The 16,720-nt window shown below is 30.5% G+C and overlaps 1 protein-coding gene across 5 annotated transcripts in view; it reads left to right on the top strand.

The window, feature by feature from the left end:
* The window catches only part of RyR (Ryanodine receptor), a 118,593-nt gene that overhangs the window by 1,388 nt on the left and 100,485 nt on the right, over positions 1–16,720 (top strand). The window lies entirely within an intron of this gene.

Here is a 16,720-nt window from a genome sequence, read left to right as displayed (position 1 = left end):
CTTTCTCTTACTGAACTTCTCATTGTAATTCTAATTTACGAATTACCTTAAAACAATAAGAGTTTATCTTTTAAACATAGCAGGTGGGGATTGCATTTAGAAGTTTTTTTGGCTAAGATTTATAGATGGATCTGTCACCTCATTCGTCTTACTTCTTCCTTTTTTCGAACACATTTCCCTCGTCAAAACCAGTATTCAGATCACAATCTCTCCAAAATTAACTTTTCCGGAGAAATGTTGGAATGAAAAAACTGTATTGGGTGTTCATTTTAAGACGGCTCAAATGCTTTTCATGCTTAAACTTTCTTGTTTGTAACAGATGTAAAATTAATTTTTAGCCATATTGTGTATGCTTGAGAACATCTCAAGCTCTTAACATTTGATTTTTCTTAGAAAAATAACTCGGAAAACTACTTATTTCCCGATATTAAGAAAAATATTAGCTTTACTGCCTTGGCAATATTTTTAGGAGAAAGGGGATGAAAAAATACATAAAAATGACATATCACGTGCACTTTTTTCTCTTTGATAACAAGTTAAAAAATTGAAATATGATTAATAAATACCAGATTTTGAAATAGCCTAGCACCTTTAATTTTGAAGATATCGAATTGCGGTTTCCGGTTTCTTTCAAAACTTTATATTAAAACTGTCCGGTAGGACAGTTGTATAAGGGTTGACCATCAATATTAAAACTGTCCGGTAGGACAGTTGTATAAGGGTTGACCATCAAAAACTGCACGAAAAAGCGTAACGTTGAAAAACACCCAACTTTGACAATTTTTTTCTCTTTTTCTATAAAAGATAAAATTCCCAAATTTTCTTTAAAACATAGGGCAAATCCTCCTTTACGCCCGTAATGTTTTTGCAACAACATAGATATAACAGATTTCGAGAAAAAAGTTGCTGAAAATGAGCAAAAATGGCACTTTCAAAAATTGTTGTTGTTGTTGTTGTTCTTCTTCTTCTTCTTGTTGTTGTTACCTTTTTTGTAAACTGCGTAGCGCCTAAACGCGAGAACCGATTTTCATGAATGAGGTGTCATTCGATTCGGAATTTTATGTAGATGTGCCTTTTGGAGGTCACGACGCTGTACATCGAATGGGAGAGGGGTTAGCCCCCTTTATGTAAGGCCCCCTCTAAAATTATTATTTCTAATTTCTCTGTAAATCTTGGCCCGATTTTGATAAAATTTGGTGGGATGATAGGGTTAGGGCTTCCCTACGTAACATTAAAGCGACGATCTGCTCTTACACTTGTTAAGAGGAAGTATAGCAATCATTTCAAATTATCGAGGCGTGAACCGATTTTCATGAATGAAGTGTCATTCGAATCGAAATTTTGTACAGATTTGTACTTTAAAAGTCTCGACGCTGTGCCTTATAAGGAGGGGAGTTTGCCCCATCCAAGTAAAGCCCTTTCTAAAACTATTATTACCAATATTTCTATAACGCTTAGTCCGATTTTGATAAAATTCAGTCCGAATAAGTGGTTAAAGCTCCTCTTCGTGGCTGTGATGTGCCATCATGCTCTTACACCTACTAAGAGGAAGTACTGCAATCGTTAAAATTATCAATGGGCGAACCTATTTACATTATGAATGAATTGTCGTTCGATTTAAAATCTTTGCCTCTTTGCCTTTTAGGGAGAAGTACTGTAATCGCTGTTTATTTTTCTTACTCCTCTTAAAAGGAAGTACTGAAATCGCTGTTTATTTTTCTTACTCCTCTTAAAAGGAAGTACTGAAATCGCAGTTTAGTTTTTCTTTTTACGTACAAATACCTTCCTATTTTATTCAAAACGCTTTCTCAAAAAAATTGTTATTTGTGTACCTTTTGGCGTTTAATCAACCCTTATACTTAACATTTTAAACTGTAAGTTTTTGTTAAGGAGATACTCTTTAAAACTGTTTATATGAAAATAGGGGTCAACTGCAAGCCCTCACTTTTGGTCGCGCGTCAGCCGCGTATACGGGCAGGAATCTAAAATCAAGTCACATATTCTGAAACTAGAGGTGACGGGCAACAAATTTTTCCTCTACCATTTTTTGCTCAGATTAACCGTTTAAGCATGAAATTAAGCCGTCTTAAAATGAACACCCTGTATATGAGAGCTGTTAATAATAAAATGCAGAGAAAAGCGTGTTTTGCTTCTTTCCTGCCTCTTTCTAAAAAACACATTAAACACGATTTTCTGTAAACATGAAATCCTTGCTTTCCTTGTTAAAGCCCTTAGATGTTTGCCCAGTAGGGTCACTTGAGATTGATAAGAACCCTTAAAAAATCAATTTTCTGGACAAAGATTTAAATAATAAAGATCGACTTACGTATATATTAATGAAAACAAATTTTAGAATAAAAGTTGGAGCCATTGTCAAAAATATACGTAAAGATCCAAACCAATTAATTATTATCAAAGTTGATCTTTCATAGGGTTTTCGTATAGTTTGACCCAAATACAAAGACCTTGGCTAAAAACATTTTATGCGTTTTCAAGTATCTTTAAAACCTTCTTTAAAACACGCATTATCTCGTGAAAGTAATTAACACAATCTCAACATTTCCTCGTACTAGTAAAATATTTATTCCTACTAAAAGAAGGAAACTGTGAAATGCGAGTGCTTCCCTTATGAACGGAGGTAGGTGTACCTCTGTTATACGAGTATGAAAGTATCCACCAACTCGTGGCAAAATAAATGTCCAATTTGCTTTTTTGCAATATTAAACGCTTAAATAAGATTTTTAGGCAAACTCGGTTAATTGGAAATAACATTTTCTGATTAAATTTTTTTCTCTCTCTAACGTTATCGCGTTTTTTTTTTCCACCAGTTATAATAATGAGTTACATAAAGCTATAACGTTTATTAGCCTCATTTTCCCATGAAAGTTGTTTTTGGGGTACTTCTGGCATTATTATTCCTTAAAGGAATCTCTTATATAATAATCAAGATTAAACTTTGTTTATTAAATGAGTTTGATGAAAATAACTTGACCAATTTCAAATTCCGTTATTTTCTTAAAAACTACTCTAAAGATTTACTTTAAATTTGGTAAACAAACTATTTTCTTGAAAGGCCACAAGTTTTGTTTAAATTTGACAATATTTTAGGAAGGTTCCAGATAGAAAATACTTTTGATCTTGACTTTAAGAGCCGCCTTACTGAAATGTACGAATTTATCACCTATATATCAGTACGATGTTCAATACGCTGTTAAAATTGGAGTTGGAAAATGCGATCAACTTTAAGATTTATTTTAATTAATTGTTTTCAAGTATTTTCACTCATAAAATCATTCACTAAATCACTGATAAAGACGAATCGCGTTTGGTTGAAATAATTTTCACAACATAAACATACTTTAAACCATATTTAAAGGAAATTAATGGACGCTGGGAAAAAAGTTTTTAACTAAATTTATTAAAAGTGCATTTATAAAATTATGAGAAATTAATTTCAAAGTTAATTATTAAATTCAATTATATAATTATTTTCAATCAAGCACAAATAAACATCATGAGATCATTTTTAGAACTCCAACAATATTTAAACAACATAGTTGTGAACAGTGTTCCCTCTAAACTGTGCGCGTGTGCGCGCGCACATAAATTTTAAACAAAGCGCACATGAAAAATATTCGCGCGCACAAATTTTTTGCAAATTTCATTAAATTTATGCAGAATGGTAAAAACCAAAAGAGAGGAGAGAGAAGTTATAAAATAAATGCCATTAATAAAAATGTAATCCTTAATTCTAAAATTGTTCAATAATAAGTAATTGTGAATTTTTCTTGTCTGTTTGTTTTGACAAATGTTTTAATTGAAAAAATTAGAAGCAGACAACGTTTTTACATTGTATTTAAATTTTATTATTTTCCATTTGAATGGAAAAGGGGAGCCACAGTAATCAGCTAAATTCTGTCTCCACGAACTAATGATTTCACTTGATTTTAGGGTAGTTTTTTCCCTGTGTTCCGTTGTAAAGTGTGGTATGCTGTAAGATCGAGTCAATGCGTATAAGTAGGTACAAAATTTGGCTGAATATTAATACTATTATTGTACTGTCTTTTTTTTATTATATGCACTTTTTTAAATTGCCGCACAAAATTTGTTTATTTTGGAAAAAACTGCACACACTTTAAAATGTGCGCACAAAGGTCACAAAAAATTAGAGGGAACACTGGTTGTGAATCGTATCATTTCAAGCATAACACAGTTAAATTCTACAGAACTCTCAGCCAGCCACTTGGATATTAATATCCTGAGCTGATAAATGAGTGTTGTCAGTCTGGCGGAATGTAAAAGCCGAATAACCCTGGCAGTCTAACAATAAGATCTAAAAGTTACTATTAAAAATTTCAATAGTTTGCTGCAGTTTGTTATTTGGTATATTTGGTAAATGCATAAAATAAAATGTGTATTTACGTTTCACGCGTAGTGCACGGGTTAATATTATCCACGAATGCTTGTAGAACACATGGTAGAAGTAATTTTAAAAATAGTAGAACTCCTAGTCACACGATTTTTTTTGAGCAGATATTTTGGGCAAAGTTGGAAATTAAAATATCAACAAATAATTTAACCACCCAAAAAATGTTAAAAATTCTCTCTCTAGGATAGTACTTTATTTAATTAGGATAATAACTATATTTTAATCAATAATTAATATTTCACAGCCATGTTTGAAAATTATTTATTTTCTGATCAAATTTGAATTTAAAAGTACTGTAAATTTATATAGCATACCATAATTTCAAGACAAAAATCCTTCTCTTTTTTGTTTAATAAAGGAGAGAAATAAATTATTGTCTCTTGCTTGTATCTTGGTCTCCTAGTTGTATTTCTCGATCCAAGTCTGGGATCATGTCCAAACATATTTCAATTTAGGTTTATGTCTCCAACTATTGTTTGTTCTCTACTAAATCCTGTTCATATTCGAACATCATAACAGCTAAATCTATTTGCAAAACTATATTTTATTAATTTTCTGATTCACATTCACATAAAATGAGTTACAATTGTAGGAAGTAAAAATTTATTTTTAGTTCGGTTATGATTTTGCTACATTGAAATTTATTTTATTTTATTGTATATATGGGGTTCATTTTAAAACGGCTCAAAGCATTTCATGCTTAAACGGTTGATCTGAGCAAAAAAATGGAAAAATTATTAAATTTTCTTGTTTGTAACAGATGTAAAATTAATTTTTAGCCATTTTGTGTATGCTTGAGAACATCTAAAGTTCTTAACATTTGATTTTTCTTAGAAAAATCACTCGGAAAACTACTTATTTCCCGATATTAAGAAAACTACTAGCTTTACTGCCTTGGCAATATTTTTAGGAGAAAGGGAATGAAAAAATACATAAAAATGACCTATCGCGTGCTCTTCTTTCTCTTTGATAACAAGTTAAAAAATTGAAATATGATTAATAAATACCAGATTTTGAAATAGCCTAGCACCTTTAATTTTGAAGATATCGAATTGCGGTTTCCGGTTTCTTTCAAAACTTTATATACTCTTTAAAACTGTTTATATGAAAATGGGGGTCAACTGCGAACCCTTTATTTTGGTCGCACGTCAGCCGCGTATGCGGGCAGGAATCTAAAATCAAGTCACATATTCTGAAACTAGAGGTGACGGGCAACAAATTTTACCTCTACTATTTTTTGCTCAGATTAACCGTTTAAGCATGAAATGCATTTGAGCCGTCTTAAAATGAACACCCTGTATATATTTATTTACTTAAAGTAGTTTTGGTTGGGTAGTTGTTTAAATCTATTATATATTTTTTAAATACCTCCCTTGCACGTGATTTTAAAAATAGTTTTATGACTTCTTATTTTGAAGCTATTGATTTCTTTTCACTTCCTAATAAACGCAAGGTTCTTGATCCTTTCAATTCATTGGTATTCATCCAATATTTTGCACAATATCATCTAGGTTGCCAAGAAAAAGCTGTTTCTAATTTGACCAAATTAAATACATAAATAGGAATCCATAATTTAATTATTCTAAACTGATTCTGCAGTTAGAATTGCTTTTTAATTAAACTAATTCCATCACATAAAGTCAAAAAAAGTGAACCATTTCAGGCTATTTTTAATTACAGTTTTGTTATCTGCAAAGAAAATTTGTTATTGTAGAATCTCTCAGTGTGTGTCACTTTGATTTGTTTAGAATCTCTCTCTTTCTAATCACTTAATGATAACCACGTTTGAGAAAGAAAAGACGAATGATTTTGTGAAACTAAAGTGCGGATCCAATATACGAATTACTGTTCTTAATATATTTTAAAGATGCGATTTATTGATGAGAATTTCCTCTTTTTTTAAGTGATTTTTAACTTTTAGTATTAGATTTGTTTAATATGATTATTCGAAAATTTATGGCCAAATAAGTAAACTATCCGCCTTCTTCAAGCACCAAATAGTAGATGAACTTTCAAGGCCTACGCCTGAAAATATTCGTAATCATTTATTTTTTTTACATTTAAAACATTTTACTGTAAAACTTTTTATAAGGGAATTTCTCAAGGAATTAATCTCTTGGGATTCGCTATAGGTAACCCATTCTGTTCTCTATCCACATAGAATTAAGCGGATCTAAAAGTTAATGACTGCTTGTCAACCAAAACTAATGATTTCTCCAGAACACGAAGAGAGATTATTATACCTGAAGATGTCAGTGCAAGGGCAAGCTTTCCTGTATAAATGTAATAATTCTTCTTATTTTATTTTCTTACAAAAGAATGATCAGATAAACTGTTTGTTTTTTATTTTCACCAAATCGGTTGTTTATATGTACAAGTGATTATTTAAAACAACTACAAGTGAGGTTTTACTTAAAAAGTAAGGTTTTTCAAGCAGTGCATTAAAAAAAAAAAAATTGTACAATAGGGTTGTTTAGCTAGGTTGTTCCCCTTATCATCAATTTATTTATTATATTATTTATGTATAATCCACTCACATAATGATACATAGCCCACATATATATTCATATGTATCCCCAGTATAATTTGTGAGATAATTGATTAAACTTTCTGGAAGTAAATCAGTTTTTCCCTCATTCAATGAACTTGTTAGGTATCTCTAGCCCTAATCATTTCTATGAAAATTTGAGCATCCGAGAAAAATGTGATCCCAAATCTAAAGGATTATGTTTCCCTCATTAGAAAACGAAGAATAAGGTGATTATGGCGATTTTTGCCAATTCTTAAAAAGCTTGAACAAAAATATTACAGTCTTTACATATTTATTGATTTTTACATCTTTTTCTGAACTCCATAATAATAATAATAAAAAAACTAGTTAAGGAACATATCTTCTTTTTGTCGTTTTAATTCCTTAATTAACTTTAAATGCTAGAACCTTTAACTTAGTCAATGTGATTTCATTGACTTCTCTTTTGTTAACAGATCAGTTCTTTAATTTCGCTAATGGAAAGCCGCAGCAAGTTCAAATTTAATATTTTATTTGGGGCATTCAACGACTTAAGGAGAATTTACGGAGAAAATTTAACAATAAATTGTTTATATATTACTTATCTTACGAACAATATAAAAAAAACTTGAATATTCAACTCGATAAAACTATCACAAACAGAGGGCGCCCTGCACAAAAATGTGATAAGCTCACAATAAACAAACAAATAGACAGCGTTTAACTTTAATTTTAAGTTGTTTATATTAATCAATGTTTGCATGTGTTTACTTTTTTTTCCCCTCAACATTTACTTATTTTGTAGTACAGAAAATGACAAACCATTGTAGGCTTTGCGTGACTAAAATTCTTACTTAGTGCGTTTTTACGATGTTAGTAATTCTTTCCCTCTAGTGTAGAGAGGGAGATCTTTTGCAGCACAAAGTAAGGAGCTTATCTAATCACCATATTAATATATTTTATCTAACCATGAGACTGGGCTCTATTGTTACTTTATGCAAATATAATGAAAAATAACTAACGCCACAACATGTTGCTAAGTACTACTAAATTATGTTCTGATTTCATTTATTCTTCTTCTATTTAGCGCATTAATAAATTAATAAATGCTGGTTTATTTTGTATTAAAAAAAATATTACAATTACAAGTTTTGAGCAAATGCAGTTTTTTTTTTGTTTTTTTTAAATAAATCATTCAATTATTCATGAATCATAATCCAAAGGAGGACTCAGATGGACCAAAGGTCTAGTGAAATTCTGTTGAAATTTAACCGTACACGTTTCACTTAATTAAAAAATTGGTTACTTCCAATTTGCTTTTTTAATACTGCTCTTTTAATAATTGTTTTTTCTTTAAAAAAAATCTTCTGGCACTTTTAAATCGAGATCTTACCTTATTACAATTTTAATAATTAATTTAATTTTCTTTACAATTGGATAAATAAAACTAAAACATGGGATGAAAGATAGCATTAATCTAAAAAGTTGTTTTTTATAAACAACTAGAAGGAAGATAATTTACCTGGTGTTGATGCAATTGTATTTGCTGCGAATTAATCAACCAAAAAATTATCTATTTTCAAAGTTAAAACAGGTTTTCAATTATTACTTCTCTAGGCTTTAATCAGTGAGATTCCATAAACGAAGCAAGTCAAGTAAGCAGACTTTAAGGCAACTTTTAATATGCCTGACCGAAGCTATATTGTACATGTTGGGAATCCACATTTAAATATTGGTAATATATGTCTTCTATATTCTGATACCTTCAATATATTCTAATATTATTATTAATATCTTCACTCTGGACTAGATCTAATTTTTCAATTTCCCTTTAATATCTTCTTTTTTTTTGTGCTGTCCTTCCTGAAATATTTTTACTCTTGCCTAAAGAACATGTGTGCAAACTTTGGTTAATATCGGATAACGGTGTAGTATACCATGTAGGTAGATACAAATGTACATATGTACATAAATTGAACTTTGACTTTTATGAACATACATATTTTTGTTTTATATACATATAACAATTTTACCATTATTTTCGAATGCATGTGATCTAGAAAACATTTTATTAATTTCTAATATGTTGTCTTCCTAAACACGGAGCATTAAATAATAAATAGAAAAGCAAATTTTTAGTTAAAATTTCACTTTTAAATGTGCTATATGTAATGTACTAATTGCGGGAGTAAGTTTTATAAAATTTATGCCACATTTTCTTTTTGTATTTTCTGAGAATAACCCATAATTTTTCTATTTTTTTTCCAAAAGTGTTGAACCTTGTCGAATAAATTAAGAGGCAAGTTCAATGTGGTATGGACTTGCATAAATTATTATCATCGTATTATGTATTGTAAACATAGCATTTGTCTAGGTGAGGTACTTATCTAATATGAGGCTAACATTGTTTACTCCCTTAATTTATTAAAATTTGTGAATGTCATTACATTTAGAAGGGAGGGTGTAAAGGCAAACAATCGCGGAAGAAAGGACGCCAGTGAGATATTATGTCTCTCTAGGGAAATTTAATGTTGGGCGTCGACTTAGCCCCACAGGTTACCATTCAGTTCGCATGCATTAATGTTATCTAAACACAAACTTGGTCTAACGTGCACACATATTAATTATCACGATAGTGTGCTAGGGTTTAGTTGTACCTGTTACCATTAAACTAAATTGATTAAATATTTGCCTGTAACACAGTATACCATGTCGTACTCATACTTTTTAAAGTTTTGAAATCCTTAGATACATTCTATAAGAAAAAAAAGCAACAGATTCACAAAAACTAAATTTAGATTGCTTTTATTAACCTTTCAAGCAATGCAATCTGAGAAGAATTAAGTGATTACTTATTCCGAACAGCAATCTCATGTCTTTTACCGTTTCATTCTTGTGCCATTCAATTTTAATGTGAGTATACAATTAGAACATACATTTCGGAAATTTTATTTTTTATTTTTTGATTGTTTATGTCAGTTGTTCTGAGGAGGCTATTAACTTAGGCTAATAATTTACTTTTTACCAACTGTATTATATTTAGCCAAACTTAAACAAAAATAAAAATTCTATTTAGAAGTTGTTTTTAGTCGTTTCCATTAACAGATACTGGAATTACGACGGGACTAAGTGGTGAGCTAGTATAAATACCAAATCGTAATACCAAAAAAAAAATCAAATTATAAAACAATACAGAAGAGTGGTCCGAGCCGACTGTACTGCTTAAAAGTCTGTTTTAGTTTTATCTGTTAGTTTTAGACTAAATTTTTCTCCATTCTGTCGGCTCTAAATCTCTTTTACAGCCACCTAGCAGTAGCAACACCATTTCTAAGTGACGCTTCAATTTATTTTAGTTCAAACAGACGTTTGAAGTTTTATCAAGTAAAAACGTGTTTCAGATTTTTAAAAGATTGTGTTCCAGTGGTCTAATGCATCATAAAGATACTAAATATTCCCGCAATATCATACTATGTTTTAATTTCTTTCTTCTTTTAAATGCCATAAAATAAAGCAGAGAAATCGATGCGGTCTGTCTTAACTTGGCCTTTTATATTCTGTACTTTCTCGGACCATTATTCTCAATACTTAAAAGAATAAATCAAGTGCCATTGTTTCTGTAGTTACCTACCTTCTACATAGAACAATAACTTCTAGAGAAGAAAAGAATCAGGATAAAGAAACAACTCAACCCCAATATCGAACGTTAGAAAATTGTAAGTACTAACAAAGGAACTATGATTAGGGTTTTAATTTTAAAAATTCATTCTAGATCATGAAAACACTAGGGTTAACCAGAGAATAGCCAGTGTAGTTTCGGTCAGGATATAGAGAAAACGGTGCCGAAAAAGCATTGAGTCAGTGCAAAGGGCTGGGATGGCTCAGGATGAGTTTTCTTCAGTGAAAGAAATTCCTCGCCTTCTTACTTAACCCAGAAGATCTTCACTGATTACTAATTCTATTAAATAGTCAGGAGTACAGGAGGTGCTCTACTAAATAGCGCTCTACCAATAGGTGTTCTAAGTCTTGCTACGGCAGGCTTTCTAGCCAAACCTCGCAGTATCTAATCTAAGTGAAAGAACCCCTTTTACAAAATGACACATTAGAGGAATGCGAAGCACACTTTCCTGGAAATGCCAAAAATGAAGTTTCGTAACGAAACGTTTCAAATAAATTTATAAATCAGCGCAAAGAAAAAGAAGGATTTACAAGCATCTCTAAAAAAAAGAAGATAAATCGATTCAGCAAATTATAATTTCCACAGTAGGGATTTTGATGAAACCTTATAATTATAGTAAAAATAAAAAGATCATCTATAAGGTAAAAATTAACTTAGTAAATAAATTGTTTTGGGACTTGAATTTGAAGAATATTTAATTGTTGACTGCTAGGAGTTATTTCAGCATGGCCATCGTGTCACAAACTTTATCTGGTTACCTTTTGTTAGCTACACCATAGTGTAGCATTTACAAAACCTCCAAACACTTTTTGTTTCCAATCGTTTGCCGTCATGATACCGTCATCACATTTAGTAAAGAATATTGAAATTTTAATAACAACCTTCAATGTATCCTGCAGGTTGCTTGAATTTGCAACTTTTTTTTTTGTCACTTACTACTGTAGCTTATCATAAAAATTTTCTAAATTGAGTGTTGTTTTATTTAATCAAATTTTTATATCGCTGCAACAAGGTTTTATTTATCAAACAAGAAGCTGCACTTGTTTTTACACTGAATACGTTGAATGAACAAAAAATCAAACATATTTATGTATTCACATCCATACATCTGTATGAACTGAAAACAGGATAAAATTACTTTTCTACTTTATTAATCTTCTGTCCTGTCTGCATATTGTAACCATGTTACCATATAACCATGTATGGTTACTCGGGCTATCGGGACACTAATTTAATGAAACACAGACTGACTGGCTCGGAAGGGTCCCCAATACGTCTTCAAAAAATCTTTACGGCACAAAAATATAGAGTAGTTATGCAACCAACAAAGCGTGGACGCACAAATAGTCGTGGGAGAACACCTCATGCAATAGAAGGATAAAAAAGGCTATCGTACAGATAACTGTAAAACTGAATAGATTTCAACGATATTCTGTAATAAAAATTATGAGAGTAAACATACTAAAATATGGACAGCGCTATATTTTCATAAATCATTAAAAGCATTAATGCATAACTTTATAGAAACCTACTGGACAGTTTTAATGTGTATGGTAATATTAAACTATTTAGTGTTTACTACTCTTGTTAAAAAACAAGAAAAAATGTAAAAGACTGGTACAATAGCATAACAATGCGACAGAATGATTTGCGCAGTCTATCTGACGAACAGTTCCACTACCTACCTGCTTAAAATTAAAATATATGTATACATGTAGGTCATAAAAGAAAGATTAAACCATATCTTAATTTTATGCTACTAATTTGTGTAAAGCGTCATGCGAGGTTCTTTATTAGGGAGTTTCTGTCGTAAAATCAATATAAAATATGTATATAATATAAATATGAATAAAATTAAAAATGCAAAATAACTTATTATTTATTAGTTTTGCAACAAATATGGGTTTTGCTAATCTGCGCGTACAGAAGGCAAAAAACAAAAAAATGGGTTTTTCATATTCCTAATACATGCGTTAGGCAATTTTCTTTTTATTTAGAATTCCATAATATAGAATTTCTTTTTTTAAATACTTTGTTTGTAAAGAGAAAAAACAAGGCATGAATTAAAACAAGTTCAAGATTCTATTTTAAGTTAAGAGTTGGTATTTTTTTAAAACAGAATTTGAGCGAAAAAGAAACCACAAAATTTATTTAGTGAAGTACCAGTTTTTCTCAACACATTATTTAAATATTGGAAACATTTACTTATAAATTTAATTGCTATTAGTATTAACGAATCAGCTCTACTCAAAATGCAGACCCTAACATAATATATTGTAGAATCTAGAAAAAAGTAGAGCGAATTTAAAAGAACCCAGAGAAATGCTGGAGTTCCACATTTCCCTCTTCAGCAAGGGTTTTGTTCTTGCGTCATCTTTAACTGTAATTCTCTTCCTGCTACCAGATGCGCATCCTTGGTCTCTCATAAACTCCTCACTTGGAACTAAAACAGATGATTTAAAAGACATACAGGCAAATACTAACTTGTTACACCCTTTACCAAGCACATCTACATAAAATTCCGAATCGAATGACACCTCATTCATGAAAATCGGTTCGCGCGTTTAGGCGCTACGTTGTTTACAAAAAAGGTAACAAGAAGAAGAACAACAACAACAAGAACAAGAACATTTTCTGAAATTGCAGTTTTTGCTCATTTTCGGCAACTTTTTTCTCGAAACCTGTTAGATCTGGGTTGTTGCAAAAAAATTACAGTCATAAAGGAGGGTTTGCCCTATAATTTAAAGAAAATTTGGGAATTTTATCTTTCATAGAAAAAGAGAAAAAAATTGTCAAAGTTGGGTGTTTTTCAACGTTACGCTATTTCGTGCAGTTTTTGATGGTCAACCCTTAAACAACTGTCCTACCGGACAGTTTTAATTTCTTGGGTTAAGCTCTAACCTAAGTTACAAATTATTGTTATAAAAATACTCACATTAATAAGCTAAGATTGATAGCCCAAGTACTTTTAGCTTATAAAAAAAAAACTCTAGTATTTATCTGGATAAAGATAAGTTTCAGTTTGATTCTAGCCATTCCTGTAAGCTGTGTACTTTAAATGTACCGGACGATTTAGCTCATAGTATTTTAATTTGTCCAATTTTTGCATCAATGAGAGAAAACTATTTACACAAATATATTTCAATGCACGGATAGGGAGGAGCAATTAATAAATTTACTGAGTTTCTCGGAGCCAGGTCATTTAGATAAGCTGAATGATTTTTTCCTATTTTTTGTCAATCTCCTTAAAGTAAGGAAATTGTTTATTTAGTAGTAATTGTTTATTCTAATTGAATTTTCCAAGTTTTTCTATTTATTTTCTTAACCATTATTTGTATATATGTATTTCTATATTTATTATTAAGAAGTCCTCATTTATTAATATTTTTCAGTTGCAAGTAGTACTTTTAGTTAGTTATTTTGTACATACATTTTGTTATATTTTCTTATATATTCTCTTCTCTTTTGTGTATTTAAATTTAGTTAGTATTTCTATTATCTTTTTTACAACCAACCCCCTCTGTATGTCTTTAGACTATAACAGGGGTAAATGTAATAAATAAATAAATAAATAAGATAAAATATATAAATGACTGACCTTAAACCTGTGAAGTCTTGGGACTAGAGCTGTGTCAAACGAACATACGGACTGAATAAACACCTTAAACTAAGTTACTCTCTGACAGATAGTTGATGGTTCCTTTTACAGGACAAGCCTTATTCTTTACAATGACATCAACAAATTTCATTCTTAGCCTCAAATTAAAATAAAAAGTAAGCAAAAGTCACTACTAAATTTTATTATACTTATTCAAACTGTTGTCAATTTGCATTCTATTAAGTGCAATTTGGAATAATGATTTTAATAATGTCACTCGTGAAATGTGCAACGATGAAAGGTCAGGCCAAAGGTCTGAAATATTGATTTACATTAATAAAAGGGAACCGGTGAAAAAGAAAAAATCAGCACAACATAAAAGAAAAACCTCGCCAGTAAATCATTATTTGATATTGACACTTCGGCTGGCACCACCTGTTACAATCGGGCTTAGCTGGGTCGACCTACCTAGAAATTGGCCAATAAATTTATCAACAGCGTTTGTAAAAGTTTTTCTCATGATAGAGTTATACATATTAGTATTGGGCTGAAATTTTAGTATTGAAAATGAAAAAAAATAAGTAGCATTTTACTATAGTGAAATTATTTATTAAAATTCTGAAAAAAAAAAACACAAATAAAGTGTTTACAGATGTGACCAACAGGCTTGCAAGCAGTGGATATCCGCATTGTACGCAAGAGACACCTGTTGTGCTAACTGAATCAATAGCTCCAGGGTGCTCGCGCAAAACACAAGCGTTCTAGCCAAATTTACTTTTTAGTGGAAAATTATACGATGTCTTTGCATAATTACATAGGTATAAATAACTATTAATCACGTTGTAATTTAACTTAAGGAATTTGAGCCCTCAAAGTACAATTCCCTTCGTTTGCTGATTGAACGAATGGTTTAAAATGTTTGAATGGTAAAGAAAACCAAACCAAGGTAACAAAATCGAAATACCAGACATCTTGATCGTTTGTCTCTTACTTTTGAAGCGAGTAATTTTTTTTTTTTTTACGGGATAGTTTTTAAGATTTTAAGTAAACGGAAATGATTTCTTACAGAATTTCAGTATTATTTGTACATGAAGAGATTTTGATTTCATTGAAATCGAAAATTAAAATATTCTGACAAGAAATTAATTTTTTATTGAAAAGTATACGCTTAACCAACATATCGTTAGATTTTTCGATAATTAATCATACAAAACAAAGTAATATGGAATGATGAGAGTTCAATTAGTGAGCATTTAAATTGGTTTGCTGTTGAACTGTGGAACTTATGTTCAGTTTTATGAACAACTCTGTGGCAAACAGAGTTTTTGTTGAATAGGTAGTTTGTTCAACTTGTGGATATTTAGTGACTAACTGGTATAGTCCAATATGTTCAGAGGGAGTTGACATACCGCAGTATATGGCATCTTCAATTTTATGTGTTTACTTAAGTTGAAAATAAAACTAAAGTATCTAGATAGATAGATTCCAGGAATTCATTTAGTGAGTTCATAAACTTCAAATGAGCTTGATGACTAAAACTTTATTTTAGGTTGCCCTGGTGAAACTCAACGATGTATGGAGATGCATACAACCCTTGCCTCGTTCTGTTTTGTAATAGGCAGTATTAATAGGCAAAATTAGGTCAAATTTAGATTCATTAGAAATGCAAATTAAGGTTATTTTTTTTTTTTTAATCAAATAGATTCAACGAAAGAGTAAATAAGACAGATTCAGAGTTCTTAATTTCAGATTTCCTTTCTATCTTACTTAATTTTCAAAAATAATAATTTCACATCTATGTAATATAAAGATCAAAAACTATGTTATTGATTATTTTGGTGTCAAAGTAAGTGGTACATTCAAAAGTATTCCAACTCGTTGATTTAGTTTTGAGGTTTGGAAGCATTCTCTGTGAAGTGGAGATATCCTTTTACTCTCCAGGCAGGAAAAGTTACAGGGAAGTAGGAGAATTTATGACCGTTCTTAGCGCAGGTGGAGTAAGAAATAGACTAACTTTCACATCACTGGTTCCATACTAATGGGTGCTATTCAAGCGCTCTTGGTTCACCAACAGCATCTCAGTAACGGAGAACGTAATAATTTATTTATACTTTTTTATTGGCTCATCTCTATCTTCTTCTATATCCGTCTTGATCGCTTCTCTGAACTTTATTTTGTTTAAATATTGAATATTCCAGAAGAGAAGGCCGGATTGTAAAAATAAAGAATTAATTTTCAATGCGTTTTCCACATGACAGATTTTTTGAGTTCCAATAATACTAAAAGAAAAAAAATAGTGTTACTCTAATTATATTCATGCTAGCTTTCTTCTTTAAGTTTGAATGTGAATATGAATACACAGTGATTAATGTCCAAGAGTTTGGTTTTATCATAACTGTATGGTTTTTTTTTTTTTTAATTCTAACCTTAATAATATAATAATAAACAATGTTTGCTTAAGTTAGATGCAGAATTAAAATTGTTTTCTTCTTATTTTCCATTGCCCAT

The sequence above is a fragment of the Rhodnius prolixus genome, unplaced genomic scaffold (genome assembly GCF_049639745.1).
Source record: "Rhodnius prolixus isolate KJV_2025 unplaced genomic scaffold, Rpr scaffold_4, whole genome shotgun sequence".
NCBI classification, from domain to species: Eukaryota; Metazoa; Arthropoda; class Insecta; order Hemiptera; family Reduviidae; genus Rhodnius; species Rhodnius prolixus.
This window is presented reverse-complemented; position numbering and strand designations above follow the sequence as displayed.